Here is a 16006-nt window from a genome sequence, read left to right as displayed (position 1 = left end):
GGAGCTGGGTCGGGGAGAGCTGCACGGGCAGCTGTGGGGAGCCTGGGTCCCTCCACTTGCCCTGGGTGGGGGGCCTGGGACACAGGCAGGGGGCTGCTTTTGCCTCCATCTCACGCAGGGGGACGGGGACCCTCAGCCCCACTTTTGGGAGAGCTCAGGCGCCCTTACCCTGGGCTGGGGCTGAGGGGGGCTGGCTGCAGACAGCGAGTCCAGGCGGCTGGAGCTGGGGCTTGTGCTGCCCACCCGCCTGGTGCTCGGGGGCTGGGGCTGCACTGCCCGCCCACCTGCCCGACGCTCCGGGCCTGGGGGGGCTGTGCTGCTCCTCCCCCCCACACCTGCCACTCCTGGGACCACGGCTACAGGCCGCTCTGCCTGTGCAGTGCTCCAGGGCTGGTGGAGGGGGTGGGTCTTCGGGCTCCAGCATGGAAAGGGGACGGGAAGGGAGGGCCTGGGCAGAAGGAGCAGGCCAGCCAGGAGTTGGGCATAGCCTCCCCAAGCCCGTGGTTCATCTGCCGCCCATGGGTTAGGTCGACAAGTAACTCGGTGTCTCCACTCACGCTGCGTCGGCCTCCGTCAATTGACCCTGGCTCAGCACTGCTCGAGGCGCTGGTGTGACTGTGTGGCTGTAACGGCGCTTACTCTGGTGCAACACAAATTTAAGTATAGACACTTGCACACCTAGGTTAATGCAAGGTGGCTACATTGACCTAACTTTGTAATGCAGAGTCAGACCAGGCCTCAGTCAGATGCCGCCCCATGTGCATGGATTGGGGCTGCGGGAGGTGCACAGCAAACGGTTTGGGAGAACTCGTTCTGTTTCTCGGAAATCACAGAAACACACAAACGAGCTCTGTTCCAAGATTACAGTGACTCAGCCGGCTTTACTTCCTTCCTTGGCACAAAAACAGCTAAACAGTAACTAAGGACAAACTCTGCACAGAAATAGTTGCTGTCAAAGGTACGAGTCGAAACGATGCTGGACAGTGTTCAAGAGGAAAATCTGGCCAGAATCAGGGACAGCATCGAATGGGGCAATTAGTAGAAAGAGGGGGTAAAAATGGCTCCCAGGTGGTGGAGGAGGTGGAACAACCAGCGGTGATCCAGAGGGGATGGGGAGTGGGAGGAAAGCCCTTTACCAGTGGAATATGAAGCATGAGGAAGCCAGTAATAAGGACATTGCTCTATGATGCAGGAAAACGTTTTACATACACGGCTGGTTCCTGCCCCTCTGGTTCTCGGTCACCGGAGCATTGAGACACACGAGTCCATCATTCTCCAGACGTTCATAAGCCCCCATTTCAGTTCAGCGAGAGGCCATGGGCAGGGCAAGCTCTCTGCATGCTGCCAAAGTGGTTTAAAGCCAGGCCTTGCAGGTGTCTGTCGGGGTGGGTGTGACCTACCCAGGCTGCAGCCGCAGGGGAACACCACGTCGGAGTGGGGAGCTGTTAGCTGTGCACACAGCACTGGGGAGACTGTTACTGGGGCGCTGTGCTCAGGACGGGGTTACAAGTGTGTTTGGAATTTGATCCCTGGATCCATTTCTCTTCATTCCTGCCCCAGTGGCCGGCTGCTCTGTAGCGTCATCCTGTCATTTTCTATAGTGTGCGCCTCATTGTTTCCCAGGGAGATGTGTTCTAGCTCCTGAGAAGATGGTGGAACATTGGTTTGCACTTGTATTTGGGACACTGACAGAGGAACATTTCAACTCCGATCTCGGCTCTGTCCCATGGGGGTCACAGGCTCCTTTCTGGGTTCTGACTGTGCTCTGTGCCCCCGATTCCACCGTTTGTTTAGGGTCACTGAGTCTGGGCTGGGGCAGGAAAGGCCTCACTTCTGCACGTCTTTGTGGCGAGGTGTCTGCGGTGGGATCGTTCTGCGCAGGGATCGGTAGAGGTCCAGCTCGCGGCTGGTTTTAATGTGTTGCTCCCACTGACTGGTCTGGTGTGTTCCAAGGGCTGGTCCAGCCGTCTGAGCGGCTTTTCATTCCGATTGTTGCTCTGCTGCTTGGGGCTGGGGGTCGCTGAGCCCAGGGAAGATGATAAATAGGAGAGTGGATCGGGTTTTCATGGGGGTTTAGTTTTCATCCCCTAGCGCTGTGCAGGGGGCAGTGTGCTCGCTGCTTTGGCTGTGGTTGCACCAGAAGTCAAATATCTGTTCTCTGTCTCAGCCCAGTTCTGATGTACAGTTGCTGCTGCAGGTCCTGTGCGCAATGGAGCATTGGCGGGTGTAGGGAGCTGCCACCATGGAGCTCTCCACAGACTGCAAGGGGGGGAGGGAGCTGCAGCATTTGTGTTTGCTGCCTGAGAAGACCCATTATGTCCTAGTGCATCTCCTGCTTCTTTTCTTGCTGGGTCTCCCGGACCTCTCTCTTGTCCGTTGTGTCCTTCTCCGTGCTGTCTGCCAATCCATGTTGGACCTCCAGGCTCTTTGTTCACAGTCTGATGCAGCATTGGCTTGCAGGATCTTGCTTAACATGTCCTCCCTATTCCTTTTCTTTCTCCTCCTCCTCAGGGTCAGGTGTTCTGCAGACGTGGAAGGGGGCTGAGGATAAGTGAGGGGTTGGGGAGGGGAGAATCAGGATGGAGAGGTGGGGAGTGAGCCCAGGGCAGACTGAGGAGCAGGGCCGGCTCCAGGGTTTTTGCCGCCCCAAGCGGCGCAAAAAAAAAAATGCCACGATTGCAATCACGATCTGTGGTGGCAATTCGGCGGGAGGTCCTTCGCTCCAAACGGGAATGAGGGACCATCTGCCAAATTGCCGCTGAATAGCTGGACGTGCTGCCCCTCTCCGGTGTGGCTGCCCCAAGCACCAAGCTGCCCCTGCTGAGGAGAATGAAGACAAGGAGATAAGAGAAAAGGGCAAGGGAAAGCTAGAGAAACAAGAAGAGGAAGCTTGGGGGAGGTGGGTTGAGAAGAGAAGCAGAAGGGGGAAAGCAAGAGTGTAGGATATGTAATGTGCAGAATGTATATTTTAGGGGTTGGGTCATGTGAAAAGATGCCTGCTTGTCTGGCAAGGAAAGAGAACAGCCCGGTGAAAAGCTGAGCCAGCAACCAGATCAGATAAACAACTTGGACACCCGTCCAATCAGGTAAATAACTGAGTTAGCAAATTAATCTCACTGTTAAGCAGAAAAGTGTTTATACAATAGATAATGAATCACTTTGTAACAGTGTATTTAAGGTGAGCATCTGAATGTGGGCTGCGCTTGCATTTAACCCTGTGCTCTGCCCGGTTTCGGTGGGCTGATCACTCACTGAGGTAGCAAAGAAATGACACTTCTTCAGCCCAGAGTCAGTCTGTGAACCTGGGCATTCTGGGTAATGGGGAAAAGAACTGGTCAACAAAGAGGTAATATGGGATTCTGAGCCTGGCACCTTCTCCCCTCCTGCAGCTCCCAAACCTGCATCACTAACATTTATTAATTATTTGTCTAACCCTTCTGCCAGGTGGAACCAGCAGCAACCAGGGCCAGGGTCAATATCTAGGGGTTCAACAATACAACACAGAACCGGCTCGAGTCCCCTCACAGTGGGAAAATTACACACTTCCCCATGGCTCCTTGGAGAGACAATACTTCCCCACTCGCATGCACAGTGTCTGAGTGTAGGAAAGGAACTTTTAATGAAAAGAGGGGAAGTCACCTGACATTAATTGAGGAAAATGCCACAAGGGGGATTCATAATCATAGAACTGGGAGCAGGATGCCCACCCCAGAGTGTGTGGGGCAGAGTCTTCTGCCTCATCTTCTTGAGTTCCTTTTCTGTGCCCTTCTCTGCTCTCACACCACACCCCACTCACAGTGGTGTCCTTGATCAGTGAGGACCCAGGGTTCAGAGGTGCCTCTGTCTGAGTTCACCTCCCGCATGTGGAAGAAGGCATCCTGTTTGCTCTGCCATCTGAGCACTTGCTCTGGCTGGCGGCCCCACCAGTCACTGTTCCATCCTCTCACCTCTTTGCTGGCTACCTGCCTCTCTGCAGGTCAGTCTCTTGAGGATCCATCTAACTCTGAGGGCACGTCTTCACTACCCGCCGGATCGGCGGGTAGCAATCGATTTATTGGGGATCGACTTATCGCTCTGCCGTCGACTCCGGAAATCCACCGCAGCAAGAGGTGGAAGCGGAGTCGACGGTGGTGCGGCAGCAGTCGACTCGCCGCCGTCCTCACAGCCAGGTAAGTCGACCTAAAATACACAACTTCAGGTATGCTATTCACGTAGCTGAAGTTGCGTATCTTAGGTCGACCCCCCCTGTAGTGTAGACCTAGCCTGAGTGAGGAAACCTGAGGCAGGCTGGGCAGAAATGCTATCCCACCACAAGTGACTGTCGGCTCTCTTGAGTACTTAAAATGACAAAAGCTCTATCTTTGAACAATGGGGAGGACCAGGTTAAACCACACCAAGGATCCTTAGGGAGTGTTGACATCTCTAGACAGCAGGGGCGGCTCTATGTATTTTGCCGCCCCAAGCACGGCAGTCAGGCGGCTTTCGGCGGCGCACCTGCGGGAGGTCCGTTGGTAATGTGGATTCAGCAGCATGCTTGCGGGAGGTTCTCTGGTCCTGTGGCTTCTCCATACTCACTGCCGAATTACCACCAAAGCCACGGGACCGGCGGACCACCTGCAGGCATGTCGCCGAAGGCTCCCTGCCTGCCGCCCCCACAGTGACCGGCAGGCCACCCCCCGCGGCTTGCCGCACCAGGCACGCACTTGGTGCGCTGGTGCCTGGAGCCGCCCCTGCTAGACAGGAACACTTGTAGTAAGATGAGGCCCTGAAACATAAACCCCTTGGTATCAGAGGCCTGGTATGAGGCCTAAGGCCTGAGCTAAAGTAACGATCAAGACTTTATAAAAGCAAAGTTAAGCTGTGAGCCAGAGGCAGGCCCTGCTCACAGAAGCTGGCAAGGAAAGGGCTGATGTTGCATAAACATATACGTTCAATGTATTGGATACTAGAGATATAAACATATGGTACCGGACACTCCGATACTTGCACATTCCACACGGACAACAAGGAAGGGGAAAAGGGTCATATGAAGGATAGAGTTGTTTTGTTCGAACCAATCTGTATAAGGTGAGAGACGGCACCTTATTGTGTAGAGAGGTTGCACCTCAATAAGTCAGGAGTGGGGTGTAACTTGATTGTACCTGTGTATAAGAACACATCCCTGAGGTGGTGTCTTTGTCTGGTTTAAGAGACAGTGGAGAGTCCCACCACTGACTGAGCCGGTCCATTGTCAGGGAGCACATATGTACTAGCAGAACTGTAGACATCTGATCCGGGGAGCTGAAGACTGTGTTTCACTTTAACAATAAACCTGTCTAGGTGCTTTATGGGAGTCTGTGGTCATTGGGGGTTCTTTTGGGTCTGCTCTGCCAGCAATCTGGTGCAGCATACAGAAAGAACATGCATAAACAGCCAACTGATATAATAACTTAGAGAATTTTTCACTTGACCAGAGCACCAGTAGCCTCTGACAACAACAGCTATCTCTATTTTTCCCTTACTTTCACAAGCCTCTGGCATTTGAGCCCCTGGTTTAGCGAGTTCCTGTCAGCTGAGGGTGACCCCCCTCCATCCGGACAGGTTAAGCACAGTTTTGCTCTCCTTTACTCATACAATAAGGACAACAATGTTGATAATATTTCACTATCTGCATTCAGTACTACAGTGTTTTGTAACTCAACACCAGCCAAAGTTAATCACTTTGAACAACACAGCTTTGTCTGCTGGATACCTAGGCAGAGTAGGTGTGTTCATGTAAATACAGTTTGCTCCTGAAGTCTCTCCCCGTCCCAGCTAACTGTCAGGGGAGAGTTCATTCAGACCCTGCTTATATCTGTATTCCTGTAATGTCCAGGGGCCCCAGCTCAGATTGGGGGTCCATTGTGCAAGCCCTATGCAGATACAGTAATGCATAATGCCTGCCTCACAGAGTTTACAACTTCAATGCACAATAAACCCTCCACCATGATCTTCCCTGACCCCCGCACCTGCCCCAGCAATGCTTTCTCCTGGCCTACCATCAGCATGAAGAGAGGTAGTCTGGCGAGGCTCCTTTGTAATTATTTACTCTCCTTAGTCCATAAGGTAATAAAGGTTAGAGGTAGCAAATTGCAATAGGACAGGAAAAAAAGAACATCCACTGGTATCAGTAGCTATTATTGATAAGTATCAGAGAAGTAGTCATGTTAGTCTGTATCCACAAAAAGTCTAGTAATCCTTAAAGACTAATAGATTTATTTGGGCATAAGCTTTTGTGGGTCAAGACCAACTTCTTCAGATGCACGGAGTGAAAATTACAGATACATGCATAAATATACCGTCACATGGAAAGAAGGGAGTTACCTCAAGTGGAAAACCAGTGTTGACAGGGCCAATTCAGTCAGGATGGATATGGTCCACTCCCAATAATTGATGAGGAGGTGTCAATACCAAGAAAGGGAAAATTGCTTTTGTAGTGCTTCATATTCCACTGTTAAAGGGCTTTTCTCCCAGTTCCCATCCTCATTCCCTCCTGTCTCTATCGCTGCTGGTCGTTCCACCCCCCCCCCCCCCCATCACCTGGGAACCATTTTTACCCTCTCTTTCTACTAATTCCCCCCATTCGATGCGGTCATTGATTCTGACCAGATTTTCCTCTTGAACATCATCCAACATCACTTCAACTTATACCCTTTGACAGCAACTATTTCTGTGCGGAGTTTTCCCTTAGTTACTGTTTAGCTGTTTTTGTGCCAAGGGACGAGGTTAAGCCAGCTGAGTCACTGTACTGTTGGAACAGGGCTCGTTTTTGTGTTTTTGTGATTTCCAAGAAACAGAACGAGTTCTCCCAAACCGTTTGCTGTGCACCTCCCCCAGCCCCATTCCACACGCACGGGGTGGCATCTGACTGAGGCCTGGTCTGACTCTGCACTACAAAGTTAGGTCAATGCAGCCACCTTGCATTAACCTAGGTGTGCAAGTGTCTACACTTTGTGTCCCGCCAGAGTAAGCGCCGTTACAGCCACACAATCACACCAGTGCCTCGAGCAGTGTTGAGCCAGGGTCAATTGACGGAGGCCGACGCAGCGTGAGTGGAGACACTCACTGAGGTACTTATGTCGACCATGGATGGTGGATGAACTGTGGGCTTGGGGAGGTTAGGACCCACTCCCGGCTGGCCTGCTCCTTCTGCCCGAGGCCCTCCCATCCTGGCCCCTTCCCCCGCTGAAGCCCAGAGACACACACACACGCACACACCCCGCCAGCCCCGGGCTGCCTGAGCACCTCCAGTCTTGGAGTACAGGGTGGAGCACCTCCCACCCCCAGCCCTGGAGCACTGCGCAGGCAGAGCAGCCCGTAGCCGCAGCCCAGGAGTGGCAGGCGGGGGGCAGCACAGCTCCCCCCCCCAGACCCGGAGCACAGCGGGCAGGTGGGCGGGCAGCACGGCCCCAGCCCCCGAAGCACCAGGTGGGAGGGCAGCACAAGCCCCGGCTCCAGCCGCCTGGACTCCCTGTCTGCAGCCAGCCCCCATCAGTCCCAGCCAAAGGCAAGGGTGCCTGAGCCCTCCCAAAAGTGGGGTCCCCGCCCCCCTGCCTGAGATGGAGGCAAAAGCAGCCCCCTGCCCGTGTCCCAGGCCCCCCACCCAGGGCAGGTGCCCCACTTGCTCCCCCCTCTGGGCGGCCCCGAGTCTGAGGGTCTGTGCACACAGCAAAAGCTGTGCATGGGCTCCCCTCCCCAAGGTAGCTTGACTCCAGCCAGCGCAGGTAACAATAGCTGTGTAAACAGCGCAGTGCAGCCTTCAGAGGGGCTAGTGCGCAGAGTGCACACTCCCAGGCCAGGCCGGACCAGAGGCAATTCCCATCATGGCAGAAGGTTCCATGCTAGGTCCTGTGTTGTTTAAGTTAAGATATTTATTAATGATCTGCTCAGGGCTGGGGGTGAGCAGGGAGGGAGCAAAATCTGGAGCTGACAACAAGGTATTTAGATGAGTCAGGATCAGAGGGGGCTGGAATAGGGTGACCAGATGTCCTGATTTTATAGGGACAGTCCCGCTATTTGGGGCTTTTTTTTAATATGGGCTCCTATTACCCCCACCCCCGACCCGATTTTTCACACTTGTTGTCTGGTCACCCTAGGCTGGAAGGAACTCGAGAGAGACCTGAAGAAACTCTAGGAACAGGCAATGAGTAAAACTCACTGTTGATAAATGCAAAGTGATGCTCACTGGAGGGAAAGATTTAAACTCCTCAAATAAACTTGCAGGTTCCTAGGGTAATTGTATTGACTAGGAACTGACTAGGGGCCATGCTCCTCTTGATCTGCTGCTCACAAACAGGGAAGAATAGGGAGGGGAAGTAGATGTGGTGGCAACCTGGGCATCAGTGACCAGGAGATGGTCGAGTTCAGGATCCTGACAAAAAGAAGAAAGGACAGTAGCAAAATACAGACCCTGGACTTCAGAAAAGCAGACAGACTCCTTTAGGGAACTGATGTGCAGGATTCCCTGGGAGGTTAATACGATAGGGCAAGGAGTCCAGGAGAGCTGGCTGTATTTTAAAGCCTTATTGAGGTTGCATGAACAAACCATCCCGATGTGCAGAAACAACAACAAATATGGCAGGCGACCAGCTTGGCTTAACAGTGAAATCTTCGGTGAGCTTAAACTCAAAAATGAAGCTTACAAGAGGAGGAAATTTGGACAGATGACTAGGGAGGAGTATAAAAATATTGCTAGACCATGCAGGGGTGTAATCAGAAAGGCCAAGGCACAATTGGAGTTGCAGCTAGCAAGGGATGTGAAGAGTATCAAGAAGGGTTTCTACAGGTATGTTAGCAACAAGAAGAAGGTCAGGGAAAGTGTGGGACCCTTACTGAATGAGGGAGGCAACATAGTGACAGATGTGGAAAAAGCTGAAGTACTCTGTTTTTTTTGCCTCGGTCTTCACGAACAAGGTCAGAAAGCTGGCTAGATTGTCAGGCTCAACGGGTAGTGATCAATGGCTCCATGTCTCATTGGCAGCCGGTATCAAGCGGAGTGCCCCAAGGGTCGGTCCTGGGGCCGGTTTTGTTCAACATCTTTATTAATGATCTGGATGATAGGATGAATTTCACCCTCAGCAAGTTCGCAGATGACACTAAGCTGGAGGGAGAGGTAGATATGCTGGAAGGTAGGAATAGGGTCCAGAGTGACCTAGACAAATTGGAGGATTGGGCCAAAAGAAATCTGATGAGGTTCAACAAGGACAAGTGCAGAATCCTGCATTTAGGAAGGAAGGATCCCATGCACTGCTAAAGGCTGGGGACCGACTGGCTAGGCAGCAGTTCTGCAGAAAAGGACCTGGGGATTACAGTGAATGAGAAGCTGGATATGAGTCAGGAGTGTGCCCTTGTTGCCAAGAAGGCCAACGGCATATTGGGCTGTATTAGTAGGAGCATTGCCAGCAGATCGAGGGAAGTGATTATTCCCCTCTGTTCGGCACTGGTGAGGCCACACCTGGAGTATTGCATCCAGTTTTGGTCCCCCCACTACAAAAAGGATGTGGAAAAATGGGAGAGAGTCCAGTGGAGGGCAATGAAAATGATTAGGGGGCTGGTGCGCATGACTTACAAGGAGAGGCTGAGGGAACTGGATTCAGAATAGCAGCCGTGTTAGTCTGTATCCGCAAAAAGAACAGGAGTACTTGTGGCACCTTAGAGACTAACAAATTTATTAGAGCATAATAAATTATTAGAGTTATTTAGTCTGCAGAACAGAAGAGGGGGGGGGGGATTTGATAGCAGCCTTGCAGAAAGAGCTGATCAACCTGACTGCACCCTGATGGGAGAGAGGTACCAGCACTTCAGTTCTCCAGTTCACACACTGCTCTGTTTCCGATGCTGTGGCAGGTTGAGAGTTGTCACGTTACCCAGTTCCTATAAAACACATTTGGAGTTGTTTTCCAGACAGAGGTTGCTTGCTAATCAGGTTCCAACTCCACCCCGCCACCCCACACAAGTTACATAGACAAATAATGAAACTGAAATAATTGATTTTATCTCTGTCTTTCCATAAGCACTTTGTTCCAGTTTTACTTTCTATCAGCTACATAACAGAAGCATCCCTATAAATTGGTATCAGTCCTATCGGAGCCCCAGTAGCTTGGCAGGACGGCACAGCAGCTGGAAGGCGCTCCAGAGGCTGCAGGAGGAGCACACGTTTGTTCTCCAGGCAAAGAGGTATTGTTGGCTGAATGTCCTCACTTGGGTGCAATGTCTGACTAAAGAATGTGTATATCTGAAGATCTGCCACTGAAAATGCTCCTGGGTTACAGGAAGAAAAAGTATTTGACTGGCATGCGTGTGTGTGTGTGTGTGTGTGTGTGTGTGTGTCTCTGTCCAAGATCCAGCAGACATCAACTCCCAAGAGAGATGGAATCACCCGGAAGGTGATCCTTGAGAGTTTTGATTGAACTTGGTTAATAATCTCATGGTAATTTGAAAGCTTCTTAGGGTGACCAGATGTCCCGATTTTATAGGGACAGTCCCGCTTTTTGGGTCTTTTTCTTATATAGGCTCCTATTATCCCCCACCCCCTGTCCCGATTTTTCACACTTGCTGTCTGGTCACCCTAAAGCTTCTCAATAAATTTAGTATCTTTAGCAACCCATTGCAGAGGATGCCCCCATCCCAAGGGATACTATAAACATGAATTCACAGTGTTCAGGTTTTTCTGGCCTCCACTTCATTCCCTGGTAATATCTGACCAGCTGTAGTTATCATGTGTCAAATGAATGATGAACGTGTCACATTTTTGGTTGGTGAATCACTCCTGACTTCTGCAAGTGTGTTCATGATTTGTAAACTATTCAAAATACTCCAGACGAAATGCTCTCTAGCAGTGCATGTGTTTGGATCCTCTTCACTTTGAATGTTATTCATTCCAATAAGTTTTCAAAGAATATTAATTTCTGCAAAAACTTAAGCTTTTGTGATTTGTGAACCTTTTAATAAATAACCAGCAGTTGCCTGAATACTTGTAACGAGTGACATAACGTCATGAATCCAACCAGCTGAAGTTGGTGCTTGTAGTCAAAGCTCTGAAATACCCCAGACCCAGTTATCTTGGAGACCAGCCTCTTACTAGTGCTGACCAGGGATCAGGTAAGCTCAGCTGGGAGGATCTCAGTGTTGCCGAATCTATACTAGTAGCTGAAAGCCCCAGGCTGTCACAGGTGTCATTTGTAAAGTCGTGTGTAAAAAAGCCAAAAATGGTTGAAAGCTTAAAAATTGGAGAGTAACAGACTGTGAATCCCAGTGGGGATTGAACCTGGTGATATTTGGAACAGAAGAAGCTCTCAGCCAGGCACATAGGAGTTTCTATCACTTCACACTAGCGCGGACAGTCTGGATTTCAGAGTGACGTCTGAAGCCATGGGCAGTGGATGCATAGGTGCCGACTCCGTGGGTGCTCTGGGGCTGGAGCACCCATGGGGAAAAATTAGCGGGTGCTCCACACCCACTGGCAGCTAAACTCCCCCCTCCTAGCCTCCTTATCTCCCCCCACCCCGAGCATGCCGCGTCCCCGCCACCTAACAGCTGTTTGGCGGCACTTAGGACTTTCCGGGAGGGAGGGGGAGGACCGGGGACACAGCGCACTCAGGGGAGGAGGTGGAGAAGAGGCAGGGCAAGGATGGGGATTTGGGGAAGGAGTGGGAAAAAGCAGGGTAGAGCGGGGACTTTTGGGAAGGGATGGAATGGGGGTGGGGTGAGGGCGGTGCAGGGGCGGGGCCGGGGGTTGAGCACCCACCGGGCGGAGGGGAAGTCAGCACCTATGAGTGAATGAAGCTCCCCAGCCCAACTTTTCTGCCTGTGGTCCTGCCCATACTCCACCCCTTCTCTGCCCAGGCCCTGCCCCTCCCACTTTCTCCCTCCTCTCCTCCCTCCCCCTCCCTGCTCACCCCCGTCCAGCCAAATCCCTGAACCCAAATGAAGCACATGATGTTTGAAAAAACCACTCCTCCACAATTTCTTTCTAAAGAAAATGGAGCATGTTTTCCACTGCATACCAGAAGGTGAAGACTGGACATGCAGAAAGTACCTAATTAAAAGCACTAAATTTGGGAATAAAAAATGTCAGTCATGGGTTTTTTTATATACCGTGAAGTTTGTCAAAGATTTATTAGTAAAAACTTTGTAGCAAGGGCAAGTCAGCTGTCCTGCTGAATAGAACATTAAATATCATGGAATACACGATGCAGCTCTTCTCTGTTTTACATTTTCTTAATCAGTATTTCTAAGCTGATTTTATATTTAAATGTACTCTTAAGCCTTCATAAAGTCATCATTCCAGATTACTACATATTTCACTCACTGAAACAAAGACGTTATTTTAAATGAATCAGTCACAGATGTTTAGTGTGTTCATAACAATGTTCATTGCTTTTAGAAAAAGGGACAATAATTTACTTTGTGTGATCTCCATAACAATAAACGTCTTTATGAAATTTCACCAACTTTAAAAAATATGTTTCCAAAGATTTTAGGCATAACAAAGGATTTTATATCTTACTAAGGTACTGATTTTGCTGGAGGGCTCTCTTAAAACTAGGTTCACCAAATTGTCAGAACAGTAAAGAAAGGTGGACAAACGCGATTCCCTATCTGGAAGAAAAGGGGTGTTGTCCCTTTAAGGGCTCTCTTTCACAGGAAGTGAAGGGAGAAAGATTACAAGGATGGACAGGACAGGACAACTTTGGAAGCAAAATTTTTGTACTACAGCAATTAAAATTAAAATGTGTACGTTAGAGAAGGGTGGTCTTTTGAAGGATTTATTTTAAAAACTATGTCTGAAGATCCAACCATTGAAGGCTAAAAATGAATACTCAGATTGTGCATCTAAAAATCTATGCAAGGATTTTTTAGAGATGTGATTTTTATAATCTTCAGCAACACACTAATGGAATATTTTTAAAGCAATTTTTAAACTAAGGTCCTGGAGGCTAACATGTTCTGAGTAAATATTACAGCAATGCACAACTGTTTTTGTCAGTAAATTCAGAAACTGACAGTCTATACCTGTAAAGAACTTGATGACAACAATTAAGCCAATGATTGTTCTTCAAGGTCTCTCTTGCCCAGATTTTTGACAGGGTATTCAGGCATTGCTGTGCTCAGTGTTGCGCACCTAGTGTACGTAGGAATCTGGTTTATTTTCAAAAGGGAGTTAGGTAGGTAGGAACCTAAATGCTGTTGTCTGGGCCTCTGTCACTGCAGGGTTTTTATTAGCTTCAGTAGGAGAGACCCTTCAGAGAAGATACACTGCTTGCTAGGAGCTGTCGAACAAGGCTCTGGAGCACCATTTAAAGTGTGTGTGTGTGTGTGTGTGTGTGTGTGTGTGGGCTCAGTTCTCCCCTCTCCTCCTCAGCGTGTGGGCCCAGAACCCTAACAGAGAAAACTGTTTTAAATAGTAATTATGATACTTAATGTAAGAAGTAACAAGCATAATGTATTTTAATTTAGCAAAAAGAACTAGTTTTAGTAGTAGTAGTAAGAAGAAATTATTTTGGTAAGGTTTGTTTAGCTCTGTAAAAACCCTTTGCTCTGCAAGAAGTCTTGCTATTGAAGTTATTTCCTGTTCTGTGTGGGAGGAAAGGAATGCTCGGAGAAGAGATCAGAGGCGCCAAGTGGGCAGGATAAACAACGGGGAACAAACATTCAAGAGGCGCCGACCAAACTGTCAGGGTCGTTTGGACGGCTGAAGAAGGGCAAATTAACAACCCTAAAGCAAAGGCAAACACCCCCCAAACTAAAAGAAAAGTAAAGCCAAAAAAGCAAAATAAAAACTATGCTGCAAAAACTCCCCAAACAACCCAAAATAATGTTAATTCAAAACAACCTTCACTACTTTCTAATTAACAACTCCAGCGTAACACAGCAAGACCCCATAAACTTGCAGGGGGTCTTATATGCTCAACAGCCTAATATTGCAATAATCAGTAAAAGCCAGACAAAAAGCACTAGCAATGATGCATCTCAGCCAGTAAGTGGCACCCCAAGTGATTCGAAACGTACTCCCCAAACGTTTAAAAAACAAGAACTGCTTAAGGTAGCACACCAATTTATGCACCCGGGTGTAAACAAAAAAACAAAAAACAAAAAAAAAACCCAAAAAAAAAAAAAAATAAGAGCAAGTAGTTAAATGAGCAAATATTAAAATAATATAAAAACATGGGTCCAAAATTCTGTTTGTTGTGTGAGGAATAAAGCTCGCTCCCACATTGGCAGCCAATAATCCACCAGCAACAACTTAAACCATGGCACAAAATTCAAATGCATTTCATGAATAAATTACCAAAAAAGTAAAAAAAAATAAATAAATAAAATAAAATAAAATAAAAAGGTTTCCATCTCTACTAGTCATTGTGAATTGCTTTTCAGAATGAGGAAAAGCTTTTGCTAAAACAGCAGCACCAGAACCGCTGCTAAAAAGCTTATTACAAAAGTGGTATGTAGGTATAGAGCCCCCAGGGTTATAAACTCAAACAATGGGGGTGCATTTGTAAAAATAATCTTTACCATAATAATGCATGCCTTAAAAATTAAACACAAGTTTCCTATCCCATACCGACCTCAGTCCTCAAAAAAGGTAAACAAAAATTAATTGTACCATTAAAAAGGCACCGCCAAAAGTGGTGAACCACACTGGTAAAAACTGGTCTAAAAAGCTGCCCTTACTCCTGGCTGCCATCTGCAGCTGTGACAGGCTAAAGCACAAATCCAACCAGACCAAATTCTGTTTAAGCCACAAATATGGTTAATAATTAATCCCAAATGCCTCACTAAAAATTCTAAAAAACACCCTACGGACACACAGCATAACTACTTCCAGTGGCTTAAACAATTGCAAAAAACAAAACTACCTTTCAATACAAAGTAAACCAAGCCATTAAATAAACACAAAATTATACAAGCAAAAAGCCACTAATTCTAAGCTATAAAAGGACCAAAACCAGGTAATAGCTCTAAAATTTTAAGGAAAACAAAACAAAAAAAACCCTCTAAACTCCAAACAGACCCCTATTCCATAAATAACCGTCTGAGCCCACTAGTGTACCATATTAAAAAAAAACAAAAAACCAGCAAATTCAAATGGGTTCATATTTTACAAATAAAATTGTTTTCCTAATTAGTTTGTGTTTAATTGTTCCGGGCACGGACTGGAGGTGTACACCTGCCAGTCAAAAGTCCAAGGAACACGTGAATTCCTGCACCCCAATAAAAGGTTACTTGCAGACTGCTTAATCCCATCAAAAAAAAGTCCTGCCAAAAACCTGCTACATGCAAAAACATTATTATTCTTGGAAATATCTATAAATTTCGGGGTTCAGAAACAGCACATGCACACTAAAGCATACAATGGTTTAATTTTACAAACTACAATAAAATCCCAAAAATATCCATGCATAACAATTCTCTGTATGGGTCTTTTGCAAAAATCACATTGCAGGCCTGTGTCAACATAACCAGCGAAACTCATAACTGCGTAATAAAGGTAACAACCCTTAGGGGGCCATTTGTACATTTCAATTCCTTTTATAAACCCTGTGGGCCCATCTACTCACCTTCCCATCTTTTACACCAAACCACTAAGGTGCGCACAGTCACAGTGTGGGTAAGTAAACAGTTTTTGTAAAAAACATACCAGTGCTCATTTTAAACAGCCCGCCAATTATACAAAGATAGGGTTACCATACGTCCGGATTTCCCCGGACATGTCCGGCTTTTTGGTCCCCAAATCCCCGTCCGGGGGGAACTGCCAAAAAGCCGAACATGTCCGGGGAAATAGGGAGGCTAGGATCTCCGAATCTGTGTGTGTGGGTCCCCCACTGTGACATCATCTCGGTGCGACACTCGGCTCCTGCCCAGGGGCCGCTGGGAGTTGTCGTTCTCGGCCGCTCCCCTCTCCCGGCTCTCCCTGGAGCGTGAGGCCCGGCCGGACTACAGCTCCCAGCATGCCCTGGGCAGGAGCCGAGTGTCGCACCGAGATGAT

The 16006-nt window shown here is 48.5% G+C and overlaps 1 protein-coding gene across 1 annotated transcript in view; it reads left to right on the top strand.

The window, feature by feature from the left end:
* The first annotated feature begins 9824 nt into the window (after positions 1-9824).
* Positions 9825-16006, top strand: part of LOC117871889 — a 63017-nt gene continuing 56835 nt past the window's right edge. Inside the window, exon 1 of the mRNA XM_034759690.1 lies at positions 9825-10194. The gene's annotated coding sequence lies outside the window, so the exon portion shown is untranslated. The remainder of the gene's footprint in view (positions 10195-16006) is intronic.

Source organism: Trachemys scripta, chromosome 2 (assembly GCF_013100865.1).
Source record: "Trachemys scripta elegans isolate TJP31775 chromosome 2, CAS_Tse_1.0, whole genome shotgun sequence".
NCBI lineage: Eukaryota > Metazoa > Chordata > Testudines > Emydidae > Trachemys > Trachemys scripta.
Note: the sequence above shows the minus strand (reverse complement) of the source record. Positions and strands in the feature narration are given on the sequence as shown.